This window comes from Mustelus asterias, unplaced genomic scaffold, assembly GCF_964213995.1.
Source record: "Mustelus asterias unplaced genomic scaffold, sMusAst1.hap1.1 HAP1_SCAFFOLD_585, whole genome shotgun sequence".
Taxonomy (NCBI): domain Eukaryota; kingdom Metazoa; phylum Chordata; class Chondrichthyes; order Carcharhiniformes; family Triakidae; genus Mustelus; species Mustelus asterias.
The window spans coordinates 201,888-215,647 of NW_027590535.1; the positions used below are offsets into that span (position 1 = coordinate 201,888).

At 53.7% G+C, this 13,760-nt stretch overlaps 1 long non-coding RNA gene across 2 annotated transcripts in view; it reads left to right on the plus strand.

Annotated features, from left to right (window-relative positions):
- The first annotated feature begins 262 nt into the window (after window positions 1–262).
- Window positions 263–13,760, plus strand: part of LOC144487078 (uncharacterized) — a 31,343-nt gene continuing 17,845 nt past the window's right edge. For both annotated transcript variants that reach the window (XR_013496367.1, XR_013496368.1), the window contains exons 1-2: window positions 263–358; window positions 775–913. This is a non-coding gene — a long non-coding RNA (uncharacterized LOC144487078). The remainder of the gene's footprint in view (window positions 359–774; window positions 914–13,760) is intronic.

Below are 13,760 nucleotides of genomic sequence, written 5' to 3' on the forward strand. Positions count from 1 at the left end.
AACACATCTCCCACTCCCCTGATCAAGGAGCAGTGCTCCGAAAGCTCGTGTCTTGTGCTGCCAAATAGACCTGTTGACCTTTAACCTGGTGCTGTGGCCCCGCCCACCATCTCACACCGTCACAATGCCCGGCTGATTGACGGCAGCTCCGGACCAATAGGAGGAGAAGGGGGCGGGACTGGATTACTGAGCAGGAGGGGCTAGTCCTCCAACCAATCGGAGTGAATGAGAGGCGGGGCTGGGAGTGGAGCATGCGCAGTGTGCGGGATGGCAATGGGTGATTTGATGTCAGTGAACGGAATGGCGGCTCGGGGGGAGCGATGGATCCGGCGGGTGGGCGGAGAGGATTCATAACCAGGTTTGTGTACAGCGGAAACTCAGAGAATGAAATCGCCGGTTCCCCGTTTGTACCCAGCGGGAGCCCAGTATTGTTCCCCGTTTCTGCCCCGAGTTCACCGCCGCCATGTTTCCAGCGGGGCTGTGCGCCTGTGCTGCCGCCATCTTTGTGAGGGGCAATGTGAAGTGAGCGTATGCCCAGTGCCATGTTTGTGAGGGGCAATGTCAGGAGAGCGCATGCCCAGTGCCATCTTGGTCTGGGTTTGACCAAAGGGCAGAGGTTAAAGGTGAGAGTGTTTCAGAGGGGATGTGGGGACAATGTTGAGGGGGGCTGAAGAAGGGGCTTGCAGCTCCGAAAGCTTGTGTGGCTTTTGCTACCAAATAAACCTGTTGGACTTTAACCTGGTGTTGTTAAACTTCTTACTGTGTTTTCCCCAGTCCAACGCCGGCATCTCCACATCATGACAGATTGTTGAGCAGACTGTGTTGCAAATCTGGAACTCGCTGCCTGAGTGGCTGTTGGAGGCAGGGACTCTCTGATTGAAGAAGCTTCTGGACAAACACATCAATACACAAGGTATCGTCGCTGATAGTCCAAGTACATTGATTGGACTCAATTGGTATTGAGGGGGCGAGTTGTGGGGGGAAGTGGGGCAAGGGGGAGGGGTTGAAGGGTGCGAGAGGTTGTGGGGAGGGGGTGAGGGGTTGTGGGGGGGGTTGAAGGTTGTGGGGAGGGGGTGAGGGGTTGCGGGGGGCAAGGGATGAGGGGTGGTGGGGGAAGGTAAGTTTGCTGATAACACAAAGGTTGGTGGATTTGTGGATAGCGATGAGGACCATCAGAGGATACAGCAGGATATCGATCAGTCCAAGACTTGGGCAGAGAGGTGGCAGATGGAGTTCCGTCCGGGCAAGTGTGAAGTAATGCATTTTGGAAGGTCTAACACAGATAGGAAACTTACAGTAAATGGCAGAACCCTTCAGAGTATTGATAGGCAGAGGGATCTGGGTTTACAGGTACACAGGTCACTGAAAGCGGCAATGCAGCTGGAGAAGGTAGTCAAGAAGGCATACAGCATGCTTGCCTTCATCGGCCGGGACATTGAGTTTAAAAATTGGCAAGTCGTGTTGCAGCTTTATAGAAGCTTAGTTAGACCGCACTTGGAATATAGTGTTCAATTCTGGTCGCCACACCAGCACAAGGATGTGGAGGCTTTGGAGAGGGAATAGAAAAGATTTACCAGGATGTGGTCTGGTCTGGAAATCAGCCTCCCACCATTCATTTGTTTATTTCTATGATTCAGGAATCCCAGTGGGTTGTGGCTGAGGCTTTTTTCCAAAGAGTGGGAGCTGAGAACTGAGCTCACACTGGAGACTCTGTGTCTTTTTTCACTGCACCGCCCCCCCCCCCCTTGCTTTGCTTTGCTTTCAATCAATTTATTGTGTTCCCCCGCACTCTTTCCTGTCCCCATCACTCTCTTCACTATCACTCCCACGCACTCTCAATTTCTCTCTCCAGACTTTTATCCTCCCCCTGCCTCACTCATGCCCTTCAGAGACGGAAATCTGCCGTCCTTACCTGGTCTGGTCTACATGCCATTCCATGGCCACAGCAACATGTCTGACTCTTAACTGTCCTCCCAAATTGCATAGCAAGCCATTTTGTTCAAGGGCACAGTGGGTTAACACTGCTGCCTCACAGTGACACGGTGACACAGTGGGTTAACACTGCTCCCTCACGGTGACACAGTGGGTTAACACTGCTGCCTCACAGTGACACGGGTGACACAGTGGGTTAACGCTGCTGCCTCACAGCGACACGATGACACAGTGGGTTAACACTGCTGCCTCACAGTGACACGGTGACACAGTGGGTTAACACTGCTGTCTCACAGTGAAACGGTGACACAGTGGGTTAACTCTGCTGTCTCACAGTGACACGGTGACACAGTGGGTTAACACTGCTGCCTCACAGTGACACGGTGACACAGTGGTTAACACTGCTGCCTCACAGTGACACGGTGACACAGTGGGTTAACACTGCTGTCTCACAGCGACACAGTGGGTCAACACTGCTGCCTCACAGTGACACGGTGACACAGTGGGTTAACACTGCTGCCTCACAGTGACACGGTGACACAGTGGTTTAACACTGCTCCCTCACAGTGACACAGTGGGTTAACACTGCTGTCTCACAGTGACACGGTGACACAGTGGGTTAACACTGCTGCCTCACAGCGACACGGTGACACAGTGGGTTAACACTGCTCCCTCACAGTGACACAGTGGGTTAACACTGCTGTCTCACAGTGACACGGTGACACAGTGGGTTAACACTGCTGTCTCACAGTGACACGGTGACACAGTGGGTTAACACTGCTGTCTCACAGTGACACGGTGACACAGTGGGTTGACACGGTGACACAGTGGGTTAACACTGCTCCCTCGCAGTGACACGGTGACACAGTGGGTTAACACTGCTGTCTCACGGTGACAAAGTGGGTTAACACTGCTGCCTCTCAGTGACACGGTGACACAGTGGGTTAACACTGCTGCCTCACAGTGACACGGTGACACAGTGGGTTAACACTGCTGTCTCACAGTGACACGGTGACACAGTGGGTTAACACTGCTGTCTCACAGCGACACGGTGACACAGTGGGTTAACACTGCTGCCTCACAGCGACACGGTGACAGAGTGGGTTAACACTGCTGTCTCACAGCGACACGGTGACACATTGGGTTAACACTGCTGCCTCACAGTGACACGGTGACACAGTGGGTTAACACTGCTGCCTCACAGTGACACGGTGACACAGTGGGTTAACACTTCTGCCTCACAGTGACACGGTGACACAGTGGGTTAACACTGCTGCCTCACAGTGACACGATGACACAGTGGGTAAACACTGCTGTCTCACAGTGACACGGTGACACAGTGGGTTTACACTGCTGCCTCACAGTGACACGGTGACACAGTGGGTTAACACTGCTGCCTCACAGTGACACGGTGGCACAGTGGTTAACACTGCTCCCTAATAGTGACACGGTGACACAGTGGGTTAACACTGCTGCCTCACAGTGACACGGTGACACAGTGGTTAACACTGCTGCCTCACAGTGACACGGTGACACAGTGGTTAACACTGCTGCCTCAAAGTGACACGGTGGCACAGTGGGTTAACACTGCTGCCTTTCAGTGACACGGTGACACAGTGGGTTAACACTGCTGCCTCACAGTGACACGGTGACACAGTGGGTTAACACTGCTGCCTCACGGTGACACAGTGGGTTAACACTGCTGTCTCACAGTGACACGGTGGCACAGTGGGTTAACACTGCTGCCTCACAGCGACACGGTGACACAGTGGGTTAACGCTGCTGCCTCACAGCGACACGATGACACAGTGGGTTAACACTGCTGCCTCACAGTGACACGGTGACACAGTGGGTTAACACTGCTGCCTCACAGTGACACGGTGACACAGTGGGTTAACACTGCTGTCTCACAGTGAAACGGTGACACAGTGGGTTAACTCTGCTGTCTCACAGTGACACGGTGACACAGTGGGTTAACACTGCTGCCTCACAGTGACACGGTGACACAGTGGTTAACACTGCTGCCTCACAGTGACACGGTGACACAGTGGGTTAACACTGCTGCCTCTCAGTGACACGGTGGGTTAACACTGCTGTTTCACAGTGACACGGTGACACAGTGTGTTAACACTGCTGCCTCACAGTGACACGGTGACGCAGTGGGTTAACACTGCTGCCTCACAGTGACACGGTGACACAGTGGGTTAACACTGCTGCCTCACAGTGACACGGTGACACAGTGGTTAACACTGCTGTCTCACAGTGACACGGTGACACAGTGGGTTAACACTGCTGCCTCACAGTGACACGGTGACACAGTGGTTAACACTGCTGTCTCACAGTGACACGGTGACACAGTGGGTTAACACTGCTGCCTCACAGTGACACGGTGACACAGTGGGTTAACACTGCTGTCTCACAGTGACACGGTAGCACAGTGGGTTAACACTGCTGCTTCACAGCGACACGGTGACACAGTGGGTTAACACTGCTGTCTCACAGCGACACGGTAGCACAGTGGGTTAACACTGCTGCCTCACAGTGACACGGTGACACAGTGGGTTAACACTGCTCCCTCACAGTGACACGGTGACACAGTGGGTTAACACTGCTGTCTCACAGTGACACAGTGGGTTAACACTGCTGCCTCACAGCGACACGGTGACACAGTGGGTTAACACTGCTGTCTCACAGCGACACGGTAGCACAGTGGGTTAACACTGCTGCCTCACAGTGACACGGTGACACAGTGGGTTAACACTGCTCCCTCGACATGACACGGTGACACAGTGGGTTAACACTGCTGTCTCACAGTGACACAGTGGGTTAACACTGCTGCCTCACAGTGACACGGTGGCACAGTGGGTTAACACTGCTGCCTCACAGTGACACGGTGGCACAGTGGGTTAACACTGCTGTCTCACAGTGACACGGTGACACAGTGGGTTAACACTGCTGCCTCACAGTGACACGGTGGCACAGTGGTTAACACTGCTGTCTCACAGTGACACGGTGACACAGTGGGTTAACACTGCTGCCTCACAGTGACACGGTGGCACAGTGGTTAACACTGCTGCCTCACACTGACACGGTGACACAGTGGGTTAACACTGCTGCCTCACAGTGACACGGTGGCACAGTGGGTTAACACTGCTGTCTCACAGTGACACGGTGACACAGTGGTTAACACTGCTGTCTCACAGTGACACGGTGACACAGTGGGTTAACACTGCTGCCTCACTTTGACACGGTGACACAGTGGGTTAACACTGCTGCCTCACAGTGACACGGTGACACAGTGGGTAAACACTGCTGTCTCACAGTGACACGGTGACACAGTGGGTTAACACTGCTGTCTCACAGTGACACGGTAGCACAGTGGGTTAACACTGCTGTCTCACGGTGACACAGTGGGTTAACACTGCTGCCTCACAGTGACACGGTGACACAGTGGGTTAACACTGCTGCCTCACAGCGACACGGTGACACAGTGGGTTAACACTGCTGTCTCACAGTGACACGGTGACACAGTGGGTGAACACTGCTCCCTCACAGTGACACGGTGACACAGTGTGTTAACACTGCTCCCTCGACATGACACGGTGACACAGTGGGTTAACACTGCTGCCTCACAGTGACACGGTGGCACAGTGGGTTAACACTGCTGCCTCACAGTGGCACAGTGGGTTAACACTGCTGCCTCACAGTGACACGGTGACACAGTGGGTTAACACTGCTGCCTCACAGTGACACGGTGACACAGTGGGTTAACACTGCTGTCTGACAGCGACACGGTGACACAGTGGGTTAACACTGCTGTCTCACAGCGACACGGTGACACAGTGGGTTAACACTGCTGCCTCACAGTGACACGGTGACACAGTGGGTTAACACTGCTGCCTCACAGTGACACGGTGACACAGTGGGTTAACACTGCTGCCTCACAGCGACACGGTGACACAGTGGGTTAACACTGCTGCCTCACAGTGACACGGTGACACAGTGGGTTAACACTGCTGTCTCACAGTGACACGGTGACACAGTGTGTTAACACTGCTCCCTCACAGTGACACGGTGACACAGTGGGTTAACACTGCTGTCTCACAGTGACACGGTGACACAGTGTGTTAACACTGCTGCCTCACAGTGACACAGTGGGTTAACACTGCTGCCTCACAGTGACACGGTGGCACAGTGGGTTAACACTGCTGCCTCACAGTGACACGGTGGCACAGTGGGTTAACACTGCTGCCTCACAGTGACACGGTTACACAGTGGGTTAACACTGCTGCCTCACAGTGACACGGTTACACAGTGGGTTAACACTGCTGCCTCACAGTGACACGGTGGCACAGTGGGTTAACACTGCTGCCTCACAGTGACACGGTTACACAGTGGGTTAACACTGCTGCCTCACAGTGACACGGTTACACAGTGGGTTAACACTGCCTCACAGCGACACGGTGACACAGTGGGTTAACACTGCTGCCTCACAGTGACACGGTGGCACAGTGGGTTAACACTGCTGCCTCACAGTGACACGGTAGCACAGTGGGTTAACACTGCTGTCTCACAATGACACGGTGACACAGTGGGTTAACACTGCTGCCTCACAGTGACACGGTGACACAGTGGGTTAACACTGCTGCCTCACAGCGACACGGTGACACAGTGGGTTAACACTGCTGTCTCACAGTGACACGGTGACACAGTGGGTGAACAATGCTCCCTCACAGTGACACGGTGACACAGTGGATTAACACTGCTCCCTCGACATGACACGGTGACACAGTGGGTTAACACTGCTGCCTCACAGTGACACGGTGGCACAGTGGGTTAACACTGCTGCCTCACAGTGGCACAGTGGGTTAACACTGCTGCCTCACAGTGACACGGTGACACAGTGGGTTAACACTGCTGCCTCACAGTGACACGGTGACACAGTGGGTTAACACTGCTGTCTGACAGCGACACGGTGACACAGTGGGTTAACACTGCGGTCTCACAGCGACACGGTGACACAGTGGGTTAACACTGCTGCCTCACAGTGACACGGTGACACAGTGGGTTAACACTGCTGCCTCACAGTGACATAGAAACATAGAAACATAGAAACCCTACAGTGCAGAAGGAGGCCATTCGGCCCATCGAGTCTGCACCGACCACAATCCCACCCAGGCCCTACCCCCTTATCACTACATATTTTACCCGCTAATCCCACTAACCTACACATCCCAGGACTCTAAGAGGCAATTTTTAACCTGGCCAATCAACCTAACCCGCACATCTTTGGACTGTGGGAGGAAACCGGAGCACCCGGAGGAAACCCACGCAGACACGAGGAGAATGTGCAAACTCCACACAGACAGTGACCCGAGCCGGGAATCGAACCCAGGACCCTGGAGCTGTGAGACAGCAGTGTTAACCACTGTGTCACTGTGAGGGCGCAGTGTTAACCCACTGTGTCACCGTGTCGCTGTGAGACAGCAGTGTTAACCACTGTGTCACAGTGAGGCAGCAGTGTTAACCCACTGTGCTACCGTGTCACTGTGAGGCAGCAGTGTTAACCCACAGTGACACGGTGACACAGTGGGTTAACACTGCTGCCTCACAGTGACATGGTGGCACAGTGGGTTAACACTGCTGCCTCACAGTGACACGGTAGCACAGTGGGTTAACACTGCTGCCTCACTGTGACACAGTGGTTAACACTGCTGTCTCACAGCGACACGGTGACACAGTGGGTTAACACTGCGCCCTCACAGTGACACAGTGGTTAACACTGCTGTCTCACAGTGACACGGTGGCACAGTGGGTTAACACTGCTGTCTCCCAGTGACACGGTGACACAGTGGGTTAACACTGCTGTCTCACAGTGACACGGTGGCACAGTGGGTCAACACTGCTGCCTCACAGTGACACGGTGACACAGTGGGTTAACACTGCTGCCTCACAGTGACACGGTGACACAGTGGGTTAACACTGCTGCCTCACAGCGACACGGTGACACAGTGGGTTAACACTGCTGTCTCACAGTGACACGGTGACACAGTGAGTTAACACTGCTGTCTCACAGTGACACGGTGACACAGTGGGTTAACACTGCTCCCTCATCATGACATGGTGACACAGTGGGTTAACACTGATGCCTCACAGTGACACGGTGACAGTGGGTTAACACTGCTGTCTGACAGCGACACGGTGACACAGTGGGTTAACACTGCTGCCTCACGGTGACACAGTGGGTTAACACTGCTGCCTCACAGTGACATGGTGGCACAGTGGGTTAACACTGCTGCCTCACAGTGACACGGTTACACAGTGGGTTAACACTGCTGTCTCACAGTGACACAGTGGCACAGTGGGTTAACACTGCTGCCTCACAGCGACACGGTGGCACAGTGGGTTAACACTGCTCCCTCACAGTGACACGGTGACACAGTGGGTTAACACTGCTGCCTCTCAGTGACACGGTGGCACAGTGGGTTAACACTGCTGTCTCACAGTGACACGGTGACACAGTGGGTTAACACTGCTGCCTCTCAGTGACACGGTGACACAGTGGGTTAACACTGCTGTCTCACAGTGACACGGTGGCACAGTGGGTTAACACTGCTCCCTCACAGTGACACGGTGACACAGTGGGTTAACACTGCTGCCTCACAGTGACACGGTGACACAGTGGGTTAACACTGCTCCCTCACAGTAACACGGTGACACAGTGGGTTAACACTGCTGTCTCACAGTGACACGGTGACACAGTGGGTTAACACTGCTGCCTCACTGTGACACAGTGGTTAACACTGCTGTCTCACAGCGACACGGTGACACAGTGGGTTAACACTGCGCCCTCACAGTGACACAGTGGGTTAACACTGCTGTCTCACAGTGACACGGTGACACAGTGGTTAACACTGCTGTCTCACAGTGACACGGTGGCACAGCGTGTTAACACTGCTGTCTCACAGTGACACGGTGACACAGTGGGTTAACACTGCTCCCTCACAGTGACACGGTGACACAGTGGGTTAACACTGCTGCCTCACAGTGACACGGTGACACAGTGGGTTAACACTGCTCCCTCACGGTGACACGGTGACACAGTGGGTTAACACTGCTGTCTCACAGTGACACGGTGACACAGTGGGTTAACACTGCTGCCTCACAGTGACACGGTGACACAGTGGGTTAACACTGCTGTCTCACAGTGACACGGTGACACAGTGGGTTAACACTGCTGCCTCACAGTGACACGGTGACACAGTGGGTTAACACTGCTGCCTCACAGTGACACGGTGACACAGTGGGTTAACACTGCTGTCTCACAGTGACACGGTGACACAGTGGGTTAACACTGCTGCCTCACAGTGACACGGTGGCACAGTGGGTTAACACTGCTGTCTCACAGTGACACGGTGACACAGTGGGTTAACACTGCTGCCTCACAGTGACACGGTGACACAGTGGGTTAACACTGCTGCCTCACAGCGACACGGTGAAAAAGTGGGTTAACACTGCTGCCTCACAGTGACACGGTGACACAGTGGGTTAACACTGCTGCCTCACAGTGTCACGGTGACACAGTGGGTTAACACTGCTGTCTCACAGTGACACGGTGACACAGTGGTTAACACTGCTGTCTCACAGTGACACGGTGACACAGTGTGTTAACACTGCTGTCTCACAGTGACACGGTGACACAGTGGGTTAACACTGCTGCCTCACAGTGACACGGTGACACAGTGGGTTAACACTGCTGCCTCACACTGACACGGTGACACAGTGGGTTAACACTGCTGCCTCACAGCGACACGGTGACACAGTGGGTTAACACTGCTGTCTCACAGTGACACGGTGACACAGTGGGTTAACACTGCTGCCTCACGGTGACACAGTGGGTTAACACTGCTGCCTCACAGCGACACGGTGACACAGTGGGTTAACACTGCTGCCTCACAGTGACACGGTGACACAGTGGGTTAACACTGCTGCCTCACAGTGACACGGTGACACTGTGTTAACACTGCTGTCTCACAGTGACACGGTGGCACAGTGTGTTAACACTGCTGCCTCACAGTGACACGGTAGCACAGTGGGTTAACACTGCTGCCTCACAGCGACACGGTGACACAGTGGGTTAACACTGCTGCCTCACAGTGACACGGTGACACAGTGGGTTAACACTGCTGCCTCACAGTGACACGGTGACACAGTGGGTTAACACTGCTGTCTCACAGCGACACGGTGACAGTGGGTTAACACTGCTGTCTCACAGCGACACGGTTACACAGTGGGTTAACACTGCTGCCTCACAGTGACACGGTGACACAGTGGGTTAACACTGCTGCCTCACAGTGACACGGTGACACAGTGGGTTAACACTGCTGCCTCACAGTGACACGGTGACACAGTGGGTTAACACTGCTGCCTCACAGTGACACGGTGACACAGTGGGTTAACACTGCTGTCTCACAGCGACACGGTGACAGTGGGTTAACACTGCTCTCTCACAGCGACACGGTGGCACAGTGGGTTAACACTGCTGCCTCACAGCGACACGGTTACACAGTGGGTTAACACTGCTGCCTCACAGTGACACGGTGACACAGTGGGTTAACACTGCTGTCTCACAGCGACACGGTGACAGTGGGTTAACACTGCTGTCTCACAGCGACACGGTGACACAGTGGGTTAACACTGCTGTCTCACAGTGACACGGTGACACAGTGGGTTAACACTGCTGCCTCACAGTGACACGGTGACACAGTGGGTTAACACTGCTGTCTCACAGCGACACGGTGACAGTGGGTTAACACTGCTGTCTCACAGCGACACGGTGACACAGTGGGTTAACACTGCTGTCTCACAGCGACACGGTGACACAGTAGGTTAACACTGCTGCCTCACAGTGACACGGTGACACAGTGGGTTAACACTGCTGCCTCACAGTGACACGGTGACACAGTGGGTTAACACTGCTGCCTCACAGTGACACGGTGACACAGTGGGTTAACACTGCTGCCTCACAGTGACACGGTGACACAGTGGGTTAACACTGCTGCCTCACAGTGACACGGTGACACAGTGGGTTAACACTGCTGCCTCACAGTGACACGGTGACACAGTGGGTCAACACTGCTGTCTCACAGTGACACGGTGACACAGTGGGTTAACACTGCTGCCTCACAGCGACACGGTGACACAGTGGGTTAACACTGCTGTCTCACAGTGACACGGTGACACAGTGGGTTAACACTGTTGCCTCACAGTGACACGGTGGCACAGTGGGTTAACACTGCTGCCTCACAGTGACACGGTGACACAGTGGGTTAACACTGCTCCCTCACAGTGACACAGTGGGTTAACACTGCTGTCTCACAGTGACACGGTGACACAGTGGTTAACACTGCTGTCTCACAGTGACACGGTGGCACAGTGTGTTAACACTGCTGTCTCACAGTGACACGGTGACACAGTGGGTTAACACTGCTGCCTCACAGTGACACGGTGACACAGTGGGTTAACACTGCTGCCTCACAGCGACACGGTGAAAAAGTGGGTTAACACTGCTGCCTCACAGTGACACGGTGACACAGTGGGTGAACACTGCTCCCTCGACATGACACGGTGACACAGTGGGTTAACACTGCTGCCTCACAGTGACACGGTGGCACAGTGGGTTAACACTGCTGTCTCACAGTGACACGGTGACACAGTGGGTTAACACTGCTCCCTCGACATGACACGGTGACACAGTGGGTTAACACTGCTGCCTCACAGTGACACGGTGACACAGTGGGTTAACACTGCTGCCTCACAGCGACACGGTGACACAGTGGGTTAACACTGCTGTCTCACAGTGACACGGTGACACAGTGGGTTAACACTGCTGCCTCACAGCGACACGGTGACACAGTGGGTTAACACTGCTGTCTCACAGTGACACGGTGACACAGTGGGTTAACACTGCTGTCTCACAGTGACACGGTGACACAGTGGGTTAACACTGCTGCCTCACAGCGACACGGTGACACAGTGGTTAACACTGCTGCCTCACGGTGACACAGTGGGTTAACACTGCTGCCTCACGGTGACACGGTGGCACAGTGGGTTAACACTGCTCCCTCATCATGACACGGTGACACAGTGGGTTAACACTGCTGCCTCACAGTGACACGGTGACACAGTGGGTTAATACTGCTGTCTCCCAGTGACACGGTGGCACAGTGGGTTAACACTGCTGCCTCACAGTGACACGGTGACACAGTGGGTTAACACTGCTGCCTCACAGCGACACGGTGAAAAAGTGGGTTAACACTGCTGCCTCACAGTGACACGGTGACACAGTGGGTGAACACTGCTCCCTCGACATGACACGGTGACACAGTGGGTTAACACTGCTGCCTCACAGTGACACGGTGGCACAGTGGGTTAACACTGCTGTCTCACAGTGACACGGTGACACAGTGGGTTAACACTGCTCCCTCGACATGACACGGTGACACAGTGGGTTAACACTGCTGCCTCACAGTGACACGGTGACACAGTGGGTTAACACTGCTGCCTCACAGCGACACGGTGACACAGTGGGTTAACACTGCTGTCTCACAGTGACACGGTGACACAGTGGGTTAACACTGCTGCCTCACAGCGACACGGTGACACAGTGGGTTAACACTGCTGTCTCACAGTGACACGGTGACACAGTGGGTTAACACTGCTGTCTCACAGTGACACGGTGACACAGTGGGTTAACACTGCTGCCTCACAGCGACACGGTGACACAGTGGTTAACACTGCTGCCTCACGGTGACACAGTGGGTTAACACTGCTGCCTCACGGTGACACGGTGGCACAGTGGGTTAACACTGCTCCCTCATCATGACACGGTGACACAGTGGGTTAACACTGCTGCCTCACAGTGACACGGTGACACAGTGGGTTAATACTGCTGTCTCCCAGTGACACGGTGGCACAGTGGGTTAACACTGCTGCCTCACAGTGACACGGTGACACAGTGGGTTAACACTGCTGTCTCACAGTGACACGGTGGCACAGTAGGTTAACACTGCTGCCTCACATCGCCAGTGTATTGCGTTCGATTCTCGGCTTTGGTCACTGTCTGTGTGGAGTTTTCACGTTCTCCCCGTGTCTGCAGGGGTTTCCTCCGGGTGCAGCGTATAATGTGACCTCAGTATTGTAATTTTGGAATTCTGCAATCACCCTGCGTACACAAAGATCACCAAAATAGTGGGATTATTAAAATTCAGCTTTCTCACAGTGGATCTTACCTCTCTCAGTTTCTGCAGGATTGCTGTAATGTCGAAACTGACAGCAGGCATATAAATTGGAAATATTTTATTTTTGAGTAAATGTTTACAGACATCGACAGGCAGAGAGAATGAGGCAGAGAGAAAGAGAATGTGACAGACAGAGATAGAATCAGACTGAGAGAGAGACTGAGACTGACAGAGAATCAGACTGAGAGAGAGACTGAGACTGACAGAGAATCAGACTGAGAGAGAGACTGAGACTGACAGAGAATCAGACTGAGAGAGAGACTGAGACTGACAGAGAATCAGTCTGAGACAGAGACTGAGACTGACAGAGAATCAGACTGAGAGAGAGACTGAGACTGACAGAGAATCAGACTGAGAGAGAGACTGAGACTGACAGAGAATCAGACTGAGAGAGAGACTGAGACTGACAGAGAATCAGACTGAGAGAGAGACTGAGACTGACTGAGAATCAGACTGAGAGAGAGACTGAGACTGACAGAGAATCAGACTGAGAGAGAGACTGAGACTGACAGAGAATCAGACTGAGAG